The sequence below is a fragment of the Monodelphis domestica genome, chromosome 4 (genome assembly GCF_027887165.1).
Source record: "Monodelphis domestica isolate mMonDom1 chromosome 4, mMonDom1.pri, whole genome shotgun sequence".
In the NCBI taxonomy this organism is placed as follows: Eukaryota; Metazoa; Chordata; class Mammalia; order Didelphimorphia; family Didelphidae; genus Monodelphis; species Monodelphis domestica.
The window spans coordinates 273,114,443-273,128,943 of NC_077230.1; the positions used below are offsets into that span (position 1 = coordinate 273,114,443).

Below are 14,501 nucleotides of genomic sequence, written 5' to 3' on the forward strand. Positions count from 1 at the left end.
GGGCTGCATATATTTAATTATGCTTCACTGAGCAACACTGGCAAAATTCCCTCCAATGTCACATAAGCTTTGTATGCAATTTGTTTCGAGGTTGTAAAAAAATTATATATCTAGTTATATATAAATTATTAACCTTTAGTCTTCCTTTAGAATAGGAATGACATATTTCTCCTCAATTTGATAAAAATGTCTTGTACCTAAATAATGATACCATCTCTTGCCTGGACCCTCTGGCCTCTGAGCCTAGCCCGGCAGTTATAACAGAGGGTCTCTCTGTATCTCTACTGTTGGGTCACCTTATAAGAGCTGGGTGTGACCAAAGCATGAAAGGCAAAATTGGCAGATTCTTTAGGGTGTGGGGCTGAGAGGTGGGGGTGGGGAAGGAGAGCCAATCATTATTGATATTCATTTACAGGAAACCCTTTCTTTTCTTGGCTGCTATAAAAAGGAAGGCGCTCTGAGTCTGAAAGAAATCTGGCTTATGGGCAAGTAAGCCTTTCAATTAATGATGGAACCTTTTTCCTTTTCACTTCCTGACCCCATAGCACAATTGCTGTGAGTTTTTCTGGAACTGGAACTTATCTTTGAGAAACCAGTAAGTAGAGGTTCATGAATATTTTGCAGGTCCTGGGAGACTTTCTAATAACTTCTGTTTCGATGTGATTTTTAGGCTATAAACAACTTTCCTTACACCACCTGACTATATCTAGTCAAATAGATATGTGGTAATGAGAATTATTTTCAACAATTTCAGATGAAGAAACTGATACCCCACAGGATTAAGAGATTTGCTAACTTCATTTAAATGGTATCAGACAGAACTGGGCTTTGAATTCCTATTTTGTGAACTTGTGAAAGTTCAGAGATCTTTATGCCTTGGAAACGGCTGTCATTCAGTAAACATTGAGTGACTATATCAGGTGCTGAGTGGAGTGGGGTGGAACAGGAGAAACCGAGGACACTCACCTAGTCTTGGCAACTCTTTAAATGGATGATTAATAAGACATTTGTTAGGCACTTTCTATGTGCCAGCAATTTAAGGGCTGAGAATACAAATCCTTACAAGTAAGATCATTTCTACTCTCTAATAGTAAGATCTGGGGAGGAAAGATGTCACATAAGGGGTTAGAGGTTTAGAAGTGGCCAGAAGTGGAGGATCAAGTTCCTGTCCAAATATGGTTGAAAGCTTTTTCTGTCACAGTTCAGGAATCCAGAATATTAGAAGTTTTTATGGGAAGATGAACAGAAGAGAAACTGTAAAAGGATAGAAGTCAATTTGCAAAGCAACATTTATTAGTGTCTACTATGTGCCCAAGCACTGGAAATAGAGAAAGAGGCAAAGTTCCTGAATTCAAAAAGTTTACAGTTTAATGGGGGAGACATCATGCAAACAAAGCAAAATATGTAATGGTGAAATAGGAAATAATTAACAGAGGAAAGGCACTAGAATTCAGAGGACTTGTGAAAGACTTCCTGTAAAAGATGATATTTTAGTTGGGACTTTAAGGGAGTCAGGGAAGTCTAGTAGTCTTAGAGTGGAAGAGGAAGAGCATGCCAGGTATAGAGGAGAGTAAGAAAATGCACTGAGCTGAGAAATTCTAGTGGATTTGTTCCTGGCAACAAGTAGGAGCCAACGTTACTAGACCAAGGAGTATATTCTAGGGAATAAAGGATTAGAAGACTAGAAAGGTAGGAGGGGCCTGGGTTATAGAGGGTTTCGAATGCCAAACAGAACATTTTGTATTTGATCCTGGAGGCAATAGGGAGTCACCTGAGTTTATTGAGTAGGAGAGTGATTTGACTTGATCTGTCTTTAGGAAAATTGGTGGCTGAAGAGAGTATGAATTGAAGTAGAGAGGGACTTGAAGCAGTCAAACCCACCATCTGGCTATTGTTAATAATTCAGATGTGAGGTGATGAGGTCCTGTACCAGAGTGGTGGCAATGTCAAGAGAAGAAAAGGGGGCTGTATTTGAGAAATGTTGCAAAAATGAAATCAATAGATCTTGGCAAAAGCTTGGATAATGGGGGGGGTGAAATATAGTGAGGAGTGTAGGATGATGCCTAGGGTGTGAACCTCAAGTGAAGGACCTCAAGGATGATGTCACCCTAAGCAGTAATAGAAAGGTAGGAAAATGGGGAGGATTTAGGGGGAAAGATAATGATTTAAGTTTTGGACATGTTTAATTTAAGATATCTATTGGACATTCAATTTGGTATGTCTTGATAAGACAGAGACTGGAAGTCATCAGAGAAGTCAGCACCTGGAGAACAATCATCATAGACATAGATAATCATTGAATCCCTGGGAGCTGATGAGATACTGAGTTGGAGTAGTTAGTATAGAGGGAGAAGAGATCAAGTGCTATGCTCCATAGCAGTTCTAAGCTATGGAGCAGAGCACATGATCTGGATGGAGATCTAGCAAATGAAAAGTAAGAGAACCAGAAGAGAGTGGTTCCTGGAAGATCTAGTGAAGAGCAAGTGTCAAGGAGTGTCAATACCCTCAAAAGCTAGGAGAGGTCTAGAAGAATGGGCTATTGTATTTGGCAACTAAGAGATAGTAGATAACTTTGGAGAGTAGTTTAGGGGGAATGTTATGGTCAAAAGCTGGATTTAAAGGGGTTAAGATAGTGAGAGGAGAGAAAGTTGTGGCACCTATTGTAGATGGCTTTTCTGAGGTGTTAGCTAAGAAGGGATGGAAGGATCTAGTGAGGGTTTTTTTTCAGGATTGGAGACACACAGGCATGTTTGAAGGCAGTAGAGAATGAACTAGTGGAGGAAGAGATTGAAAATAAATGATAGAGTAGGAATGACAGATCTGGATGGGATGGAATGAAGTTACACCCCACATGCAGTTTTAAACTTTTCATATTCTACACCCAAACTGGCTTTGGCTGTTTGTCACTCACAACATCCCAATACTCCCATCTCCTTTCCTTTGAACTGGGTTGTTCTCAGTGCCTGTAAAGTAATCCAGCATCACTATCATCTCAACCTCTTAGAATACCTTTATGTCCTTCAAAACTGCTCAAAGACACTTTTCATGAAGCCAGATCCCTCTAGCCACCAGGGTCTGCCTGTCCCTTCCACAAATTACTCTGTAATTTTGTATCTACCTGTTTGTATACATACTATATCCTCTGATAGAATCCAAGATTCTTGGGAGCAGGAGCTATTTCATTCTCGGCTTTGTATCTTCCAGAAACCAGCACAGTGCTTGGCACAGTAAAGGCTAGTTCTTTGACTGATTAATTGATTTGATTTATCTGCGGTAAGTATAAGAGGTACAAAACAAATTTTAAAACGAGGTCTGAGAGGGAAGAAACATTCTGACTTGGGGAGGGGTTGGGACATGGTGGGAATGAGCAGGGATGATAGGAAGATTCCCAATAGAGTTGGCATTTGACCTGAATGTGTGCGATCTTAATAGATATGGGTTAGAAAGAACATTACTGGCATAAGGAGCAGTCAACAAAGGCATAGAGGCTAAAGAGGGATGCCAGATTGTGAAGGGCTTTAAAAGCTAAGTTTAAAGAGTTTCAACTTTATTCTATGCAAAATAGGGAGACATCTAAGAGTTTTGAGTCTATGAGTGACATGATCAGGTCTATTCCCAAGGAAGATTAATCTGTCCATCTTCTTCAGGAGAGAAGATTAAAAATAATTTAATTTTTTCTTGGAGACTCAAGGTTATCATTAAGAACATCAGTTATGTTATACAGTAATCCTTACATCCCATAAAGCCTTTGGAGGTACATAATGCTATTTGTCTCTATAGTAAAGGAAGACTGTAGGGTTTTTTTTTTAATTCTTTCATGTGTTTTTAATTTTTCTGTGGCCTTCCATATTATCAACTTATTATTTGTCATTTAAACATGTATAGTCATTTCACTATTATTTTCACATCTCATTTGTTGCTTCTAGTCTGGTCTGGGTTTGGATATCATATTACTAAGCTTGTTAAGCTTTTCTGAAAATGGGAATAGATAAATAATAGCTAACATTTAAATAATAACTCGATGATTATGGTTTGCAAAGTAATTTGTGCATCTCATTTGTTTTATTCCTCACAACATTCACATGAGGGAAATACTATTATTCCCTTTTACAGATGAGGAAATTGAGGCACAGAGAGGATAAATGACTTACTCAGGGTCATAAGACATCTGAGGGATGATTGAAATTCATTCTAGTTTTGCTCTCTTTTCTAATATGCTAAATGCCTTTCCAGAAAGAGGGCCTGAAGGGATCTGCTTCTTAAACTTTAGTGTATGGGCTGAGATCTCTTTGGGCACATTCGAAGTGCTACCCCCCACCCCTGCTTATATAATAGTTATATATCAGTAGCTCTCTAGAAAGGTGAGATTTTACTGTATTATAAACTACATAAAAATGTATTAAGTTTGTTGAGTCAAGTCTGGGAAAGTTTCTTGGGTTAGGTGAAGATTTATCTTAAAGGTTACAGTCACTTATATGAGATTATCTAAATCCTGGAATTTTTTGAAGAAGAAGGGACTTCAGAGATTATTTAGTACCAAGGTTCTTCCTACCCTGGTGTCTGTGAACTTTTAAAACAATATTTTGATAACCATATTCAATATAGTTACTCAGCATCATCAAAAGTTAATTTAATTAAATGAGGAATACCTATTATTAGTTGTCATTTTGTTCATCATTTTCCTTGAGAACCCTTAATACAATGGCTTCATTCTAGAATAAATGAAAACAACCCCATCTACCATTGAGCAACGGTCTCAGTTTCCCCCTTGACTTCTATGAGAATGCATGCTACTTATAGCCTGTCAGAAGCTGAAGTGTGAAGTTAGCCCTAATCCTTTCTCTTGATGGTTGTCATAGTTCCTTCCTCAAGCTTTTTGGTCATTGTGGAGCAATTCACTAGAATCCCAGGGCAAGTCTGTCCTTTCTGTGGCTTTTAATAATTCTGTTTGAGAAATGAAGAGGCTCATCTTTGTCAGCAGATGTTTGGGGATGAGTAATGCAATAATTTTATTTTTATTAAAAGATGCAGTGAAATTACTGAAAAGCTTTAAAGAGACCAGAGGAAATCTAGACATCCTCCTCTCATGGACAGGACCAACTATAAGGGTGGATTTTTTTTGGATACAACAGCTAGCAAGACTTACTTCCCTTGTCTTGGATTTGGACCTCGATATTCTCAATAGTTTCATATGGGTCCACTTCATAGAATAACAGAATTTGAGAACTAGAAGGGGTCTTCTAATTCATCTAGTCTCAACTATAAGCTGCACAAGAATCTCTTTATAGCTCTGAGTCTCTAACCTCTCTGTAAATACACCCAATAGGGGGCAGCTGAGTGGCTCAGTGGGTTGAGAGCCAGGCCTAGAGGCTGGAGGTCCTAGGTTCAAATCAGGTCTCAGACATTTCCTAGCTGTGTGGCTCTGGGCAAGTCATTTAACCCCAATTGTGCCCTTACTGTTCTTCTACCTTAGAACAATTCACAGTATTGATTCTAAGGCAGAAAAGGTAAGGGCTAAAAAAATAAAGACATTCAATAACAGGGAACTCATCACTTTTAGGGGTTCTCCATTCACTTTTGGATAGTTCTGATTCACAGAAAGTGTTTGCTTATAGAGCTTTCATAGCATCTGTTCATTTCTTCCATTTATGTCTTGTTAGTGCCAGGCAGAAGAAGACTAATTCCTTTTTTACATGCTGTGCTCCCTAATTCTTCTATTCTAGTCTAAAGGTCTTCAATAACTTCAACTAGTTCTATGCTGGACCTCACCAAAGGTCAGTGACCTTTTGAAAAAAATAAATACAGAACTTCAGATGGATTTGACCATAGGCAGAATCATCTCCCTCCTTCTGTATACTATGCCTTTCTTAATGCAGCCTAAGACTGAAGTTAATTCAAAGGTGATATTCTTAAATCAAAGTGTTCCTAAAAATCTGCATCCCATCCCTGGGATGAAGAACTAAATTCAGAGTGCATTCCTTTGGATGTTGTAATCAGATATGGCGTGTATCTTCTAAGATGCTTCCTAGCAAAAATCAGTCTCTGCCATTGGTTGCCTTCTTTGTTCTGGATTTGAGCATTTGTGGCAACAACAGCTGGAAAGAAACAGGTAACAGTCTGGGGTGGGGGTAGGGGATGTGGTGTGTGGAGAAATTGCTCTGAATAATAAAGGACTTTAGTTTGTCTAGTCTTAAGTTTGGGGCAAAACTGGAGCTGGAGGAGGTAGTCAGAATTCCACACTAGCATCATTCTTGGGTCCCTACAGATGTGCTGTGCATCCCTAGAAGTCACTGCTGTTTTGTGGAAGAATTGGGGCTATTTTAGAGATTCTGCTGTTTTCTTAGACCGTTTATTCTCAGATTGGTGTTATACTCTGGGGCAGAATTAGTGGTTAAAAGCCATTGGAAACAAATGCTATTTAGGATCCTGCTGTGATCTAGGGATCCAGGTGGGGACACCAGCAGAGTCCCAGCCTCTCTGATAAGCTGCCCCTCCATGGAGAATCAGTATTGCAGGCTCATTCAGTGTAGCCAAATTTCCTCCTAATCATCCCGCACTGTGCACATCTGCCTAGCCTCAGTTAAACAAGCTGTATCCCTATTAAGTTATTTATGAAACAATATGCAAGATCAGTTTTGGGAGGCATGTCAGGAAATAATGAATTAGAAACATTCTAATATTTTTGAAACTGGTCTGCTCCCTAGATGTGGTGATTGGGCTGATTGATGTTGGGGACCTTTAATCTCTCATATAGAGGGAGGAGACCCAATAGTTTCTAGGAGCATCTAAGCAGAGATAGAAGGAGCCAATCTCTTGGTCTGTCTTTAATGGCTGCCACCAAAATTTATGGTTTGGATTTTTTTACATTTATCCTACCAATAACCTTGTAAAGGAAATGACAAAGGTTCTTATCTCATTTTACAGAAGAGAAAAACCAGCTTCAGAGGATTTAAGTGTCCTGAGGTTATACAACTAATTATCAGCAGGGCCAGGATTTGAACTCAGATCTTTTGGGTTGCTCCACTTTACTAGGCAAGGCCAAGGTTCTCCAGGAGCAATCAGTGTGATATCAGTCAGTCAGTAAACATTTATTAATCACCTACTGTGTGTCAGACACAGTGCTAAGCAGTGGGGATACAGAAAGGCAAAAGTTAATCTTTATCCTCAAGGAGTTCACAATCTAGTGAGGAAGACAACAAGCAAACAAATATATACAGGATAAATAGGAAGTAATTAAAAGAGAGAAGCCACTAGAACCAGAGGGGTTGGGAAAGGCTTCCTTTAGAAGATGAGATTTTTAGTTGGAACTTGAGGGAGGTAGAAATATAGGAAGTAGGTAGATTACAGTAATTATAAATGAGGAAGGAGAGCATTCCAGGCATAAATGACAGTGAGAGATGTCCAGAGATGAGTGATTGTTCAAGTTATGGCAGAAGACCATTATCCCTGGATAATAAGAAGACTAGAAAAATATATGTATGTGGGTGGTTGGGGGGGGTATGAAGGACTTTGAATGCTAAACAGGATTTTGTTTTTGATATTAGAGGTGGATTGGGAACCACTGATGTTTATTAAGTGGGGGCAGGGGTGTGGGTGGCAGTATAAGGGAAGGGAAGAAGAAAAAAGTATATGACTAGATCTCCCCTTTAGGAAAATTGCTTTGGTGGCAGAATGGATGATGGGTTGGAGTAGGGAGAGACTTGTGACAAATAGCCTGTTGTAACAGGCTAAGCATGAAATGTTGACCTATATCCTGCAGTGATGGTGAACCTTTTAGACACTGAGTACCCAAACTGCATGTGAGCCCCCCACCTTACCCCAGACAGGGGAGGGAGGAAATGTTCCCATTGGACTGCTGGGCAGAGGGGTGGGTGAAGTGAGAAATGTCCTTAGGCATTAGTGAAGAGGGGGAGGGGAGCAGTCCCCTTCACCATATGTGCCAAAAGTTCACCAACATGGAGCCTAGGGTATTAGCAATATCAAAGGATTCAAGAGATGATGCAACAAGATGGTGGGGGAGGGGGCAGAGAGTTGTAAGAGACAGCAAGGATTCAAGAATACTACCTGGGAAAGCTTGGAGGACTAGGAAGATGATGGTCCCCTCAATAGTAATAGAGAAGTTTGGAAGTGGAGAAGGTGGCAATTAGAAATGTGAGACTGGAAGTCAACAGAAGGGTTAGGGCAATAAATGTAGATTTGAGAATCATCAGCATAGAGATAGTAGTTAAATCCATGGGAGCCAATGATATCATTAAGTGAAGTAGTATAGAGGGAAAAGAGAGGAGGTCTCAGGATAGAACCCTGTAGGAAACCTATGGTTAGAGGAATGAAGACTTAGCAAAGGTAATTCAGAAGGAGCAATACAATAGGCAGGAGAAAAATCAGGAAAAAGTAGTATTTATAAAACTGAAAGAGAATAGACTATCAAAGAGTAGTGGGTGATCAACAGTGTAAAAGGCTGCAAAGAGGTTGGGGAGAATGAGAAGCCAGAAAAGACCATTGGATTTGTCAATGAAGAGATAATCAGTAACTTTGGAGAAAGCAGTTTTGAAGGAATGAAGTCAGAAGTCAGACTGGATGGGCTTAAAAAGTGAGAGGAGAGAAAGTGAATGCAATTATTGTAGACAGGGCTTTTCTTTTTTTTCTTTTAGTTTTTTTCTTTCAAATTTTACAAAACAAACATTTCCATATACAAAGAAGAAGATTGTACATAAATGAAATCACAAATCTCTTATATACTTAACTTGCTTTTCTTCTTAACTACATAATTAACTACACAAAACTTTCAAAGCTTTCCTGCTTTGGATTTATTATTCTCTTCTTTAAAAAAATTAATTAATAGGATTTATCTACAAGTATCCCACTCCTCCCCACCCTCCCCAAATGACCGAAGGTATTGTCCAGGAGACAGACGTGTTTTCTTTTGTGTTTTCACTTTTCAGTTCGCTCTCTGGAGGTATCATTCACAATTTATTCTTCCAATATTAATTCTGTAGCTGTGCATGATGTTCTTTTGGTTCTACTCATTTCACTGTTCATTATCCCTTGTAGTTCTTTCCAAGTTTTTTTAAATTAGTCTGCTCATCACAATCATGCCACAATTTGTTTAGCCATTCTGCAATTGATGGGTATCCTCTAATTTTCAGTTCTTTGCCATCACAAAGAAAGCTGCTATAAATATTTTGGAACATATAGGTTCTTTTCTTTTTCCCTGAGCTCCTTTGGAAAATTATTCCTGGGTCTAAGGATATATATACAATTTTATAACTCTGGGTGTAATTTCAAAATGCTCTCCAAAATGATTGGAACAGTTCATAGTTTCACCAACAGTGAACAACAGTGTTCCCATTTTTTTACATCCTCACCAACATTTGTCATTTTAGCCAGTTTGATGGGTATGAAATATCTTAGGATGTTTGGGTTTGCATTTCTCTAAATTGGTAGTGATTTTAGATCATTTTTTCATATGTCTTTGATTTCTTCATCAGATAATTGGTAGATAAGCCTTTTAAAGGAGTTTGGTCACAAAGGGCAGAAGAAATATAGGGTGATAAAGGGAATATGTTGACAGGAATGGAAAAATCTAGTGAAGATGGACAACCGCTGTGTTTTGGACCAAAGTTGGTAGTGAGATGCTTCATTTCCATGAGACTTTCCCCAGCACTTGTTCAATGGAAATGATTTGCTCACCCTTCAGTAAGTGAACCCTGCTGAAAAAGAGGTAACAAGAGTCAGAAGAGAGTACCATGCAGAGTGAGTCCTAAGGGAAAGGATACATCCAAGGGGAAAGGAAAGAATAGGAACTTTGGTTTTCCTGCTACAGAAATTTTCTCCTCACAAGATGAACATTAAATAACAATTCACATTTACAGGGCTCTTTATAACTATCTTTACAATAACTATGAAGTATGTATATTAGACTTAATGTTGTTGTTGTTACTCAGTTGTTTTAATTGTGTCCAACTCTTCTTGACTCTATTTTGGGTTGGTTTTTTGTTTTCTTGTTTTTGGCAAAGATACCGGAGTTCTGCTATTTCCTTTTCTAGATAACTTTTTTACAAATGAAGAACTGAAGAAAACAGGGTTAAGTCACTTGCCCAGGATCATACAGCTAGCCAGTATCTGAGGCCACATCTGAATTCAGGAAGATGTCTTCCTGATAGTGCTGTAGCCACTGTGCCACCTAGCTGCCCATCTTAGACTCATTTAAAATATATATATATATATATATATATATATATATATATATATATATATATATATATATATATATATATATATATATATATATATATAAAATCAGGAGAAACCTTAGACATTTGTTATCTAGCCCAATCCCTGACTAGTATTACTCCTTTACCCAGGTCAAGTTATATATCCTCCAATTGAAGACTTGTAACAATAGGAAATGCATGATCTACTAAGACAGGTCATTTTCAATTTTTTAGGAAATTCCTTCTTATACTCAGCCAAATGAATTCATTTGGAATCTGGAAAGGTTCAAATGAGGGTTCTCCTACTCACTAGCTGAATGATCTAGGACAAGTCACTTAATGTATCTTAGTTTCCTTATTTGTTAAATGATAAATTTAACTAAATAATCTCTAGGGTCCCTTTCAACTCTAATCTAAATCTATATGTCAGACCCAATGATCCTAGGTCTATCTTCTGTGACCAGGCAGAATAAGTGTAAAACTTTTCATTGTGCCTTCTTTTTGCAGAGGAGAAAACTGAGACTGAGTGAAAGTAAAAACGTTGTTCCAAGTTATAAAGCTACACATTATTAGAACTGAGATTAGGACTGAGGTCTTCTATTCCCAGATCCAGTGCTCTAACTTGTGGCTTTGCAATTTTGTGACCTAGTGGCCCTATTTTATTTCATATATATTTGCATGAGTGGCATTCTTAATCTTAATTGCATAGCTGGAGTCTCTTTTAAAACAAAGGAGTTATATACAAAGAAGTTGCTCTTCTTATCTCTTGAGCTGGTGCCCAGGTAGGACCTTAATTGACTTTCTTTCCCTGTTACCCTCCATAAATGGGTACAAAAAACTTTTTAAGTTTTTGCCCAGAAAGATTAGGCTCGAATAGGGCCCATCTAGGGAAACTACTTTGCCCTGTCTTTACCCTCTCTTATTGCCATTTTCTTTTTGCCTTTTAGTTGTTGTTTTTTTTTTAATTAAATTTTTTCCTTGATTACATGTAAAATAATTTTTAACATTCACTTAAAATTTTTTTGAGTTCCAAATTCTTTTCCCTGCCACCCTCCTTCAGAAAGCAAGCAATTTGATATAGATTATATACATGTAGCCATGTAAAATATTTCCATATTAGCTGTGTTGCAAAAGAAAACACAGATTTAAAAAGATCCAAGAATAATGAAGTTAAAAAGTACGCTTCAATCTTCATTCAAAAATTCTATCATTTCTTTCTCTGAAGGTAGATAGAGCATTTTTCATCTTGAGTCCTTTGTAATTATCTTAGATTATTGTATTGATGAGAATAGCAAAGTCATTCACAGTTGATCATCATATAATATTGCTGTTAATGTGTACAATGTTCTCTTGATTCTGCTCATTTCCTTTTGGATCAGTTCATATAAGTCTTCCCCAGTTTTTCTGAAAGCATCCTGTTCCTCATTTCTTATAGCATAGTAGTATTCCATCACAATCATATAACACAACTTGTTAAGCCATTCCACAGTGATGGGCAAGTCACTTAACTCTGATTGCCTGACAATGAATTCACTGGAATAACTGGAGAAGGAAATGGTGAGTCACTCCAGTATCCTTACCAAGAAAACCCCAGTGATATCTATGGTCCATTGGGTCACAAAGAGTCAGCTAAATATCAACTAAATAACTAAAGAACAATATCTCCACTGCAATATCAAGAATACATGCTTGTTGACACTGCTTGTCTTCATTCACTTAATGTTCCTGATCATTTTTTTTATTACTGTAGGTACCTTTTCTTTTGTTTGTTTATTTCAAGCAGAAGAGCCTTTTACTTTGAATATCCCATTTCCCTTTGCATGTTCCTCTAGTTGAGTGTTACTACAAAAAAGTCACCTTTTTAAAAAAATTTACTTTTATTCTCATGCAAAACACTTCCATATTGGTCACTATTGTAAGAGCTCACCCATACAAAACTATAACCTCAAAATAAAACCAAAAATACATTGATATGAAAGATAGTATGCTTTGATCCATAGCCACCTGATTCTGACATTTCTTTCTCTGGAAGTCATCTTTCATCATTTGGGGAATGAGCTAGTGTTTCCATTCAGAATAGAGACTACTATCCTATTGTACCCTGAATTTTGTTCTTAGTCTTCCAGCAGTCAATCTCATCTTTTCCAGAATTTTGTAGGCCCCATTTTCCTTGCTCTCTTTTTCTTAGTCCTCTTTTCTTTCTTTGGTTGTCAGTGCATTCTTATCTTATGATGATGAGGCCCTTTTATTACTTTTTGGTGGAATTTGGGAAATAGTGTTAGTTGTGTGTTTCATCCAAAATCTCTTCATTCCCTACTCTTTTTTGAGGTTGGTAGCTCTTGGGGTAATATAATGGATACAGTTCTGGACTTAGAATCAGGAAGATCTGAGGCAGCCTACCTCAGACCCCTATTAGCTCTGTGATTTTACATGTCACTTAACTTTTCTCAGATTCCTTTTCCTTTTCCAGTGTATGAAAGGGGAATAATGATAGTATCTATTTCATGGAGTTGTAAAGGCCAAATGAGACAACATATGTAGAGCTCCTTGGTAAACCTTAAAGTGGTATGAAATGTTGGCACTTATTATTCATATCTAAGGTAGAACTCACTCACAAAGCAGACCTAGCAAGTTTCCACTTGCCAGAAAACTGAGTTTCATAAGATTCAATTAGAAGTTTAAAGAGACCTTAGAAATTATTTAGTTTGGTCTTCTCTCTTTTTACAGATGAGGAAAACAGAGTTAACAAATCAGGGAACCAGAGATGACTACTTAGCACAGTGGATAGAATACCAAGCCTGGAGTTGAGCGGAGCTGGGTTCAAATCTGAAATTTCCTAGATGTGTGACCCTGGGCAAATCACTTAATCACAACGGCCTAGCTCTTGTTGCAATTCTGGTTTAGAATTTATATCATTTCCAAGACACAAGGTAAAGATTTTTAAAACAAACAAAAACAAAAACAAATCAGTGTACTGAGATCACATCGGTAATGAGAAGCATAAGGTAGAATTTGAACCTAAGTTTTCAGATATAAAGTCATAGATTTTACTATATGCCAAGCACTGTGCTAAACTAGTTCAAAAAACATTTATTAAGTGCCTACCATGCCCAGGCACCATGCTAAATACTGGGATACAAATAAGAAAAAGACAGACGGTCCTTGTCTTCCTGGAACTTGCAATCTCAAAGAAGATGGTTTATGAAAAGAAACTGAAAGACCATTTTGGTGGGAGAGGTGGTTGTGGGGGGCCTGATATTCTGTGAGGTCAAACCCAAGCAAAATGACTAATGGAAAATTAAGAGTTCTCTAGAAAGTTCTGAGTCCTCCAAAAGGAAGGCCTTGGGAAGAGTTTATTGCCTGCCTCCTACCAGAGGGGAGAGGCAACTGAAGGTGCTAAGAATATGTTGAATCAAACCATAGTTAGCCAACTCAATTCAACATTACATTAGGGTTTGCCGCATGACTAGCAATATAGAGACAACAATAGCATGGTGGTAAGTAATTGACTCTGGGTTCAGAGGACTTTGTTTCCTCTCCTTTCTCTGAGATGACTATCTCACCTACCTGGTTCTCAGTTTTCCCCTCTATAAAAATGAGAAGTATGGATTTTATGATCTTTGAGGATCTGGAGCTGGAAAGCTTGAGACCTGTGAATTTGTGTCTTTCATGGGGAGATTTCTTCCTGACACAATCAGAGAGCTTCTGGCATAGGATACGGAACAAAGCCCCTTATTATATAGCCCAACTCCCAGCCCTCTCTTTACAGAGGAGGAAACTGAGGCTCAGAGAATAGGAACTTGCCCAAGACCATAAAGGGAGTCAATGACAGTCAATAACAGAGTCAATTAGAACCTGGGGGCATTGACTAGATTCATTGTTCTTGCTTAGTGTGCCAAAGGAACCATGTAGCTGCCAAGGATCCAAAACTAATAATGGACTTAAGAGCCTAATGTGGTGGGTACGTTTCTCCTTTTGTCTTCCCTCCACTGAGGTAGTATGAATATTATCTCATTCTCAGAGAGATTGAATGATCAGTCTAAGATTACACAACTAGTAAGTGACATTAAGGAACTGAACTCAGATCTTTTGACTTCAATGTCATTGTTCAAAGGTTCAAAGAATTTTAGAATAGGAATGGGACTCAGAAGTCACCTAGTATAACCTCATTAAGAACTAGAATTCTCGCTATGACATCTTTGACATCCAAGCCTTTGGTTGTAGTGATAGCAAATCTTACTTATTACGTTTCAAGGCAGTTCTTTTCATAGTTGGACAGTTCTGTTA

General features: G+C 38.0%; 1 protein-coding gene across 8 annotated transcripts in view; it reads left to right on the forward strand.

The window, feature by feature from the left end:
• The window catches only part of PKNOX2 (PBX/knotted 1 homeobox 2), a 429,286-nt gene that overhangs the window by 134,483 nt on the left and 280,302 nt on the right, over positions 1-14,501 (forward strand). The window lies entirely within an intron of this gene.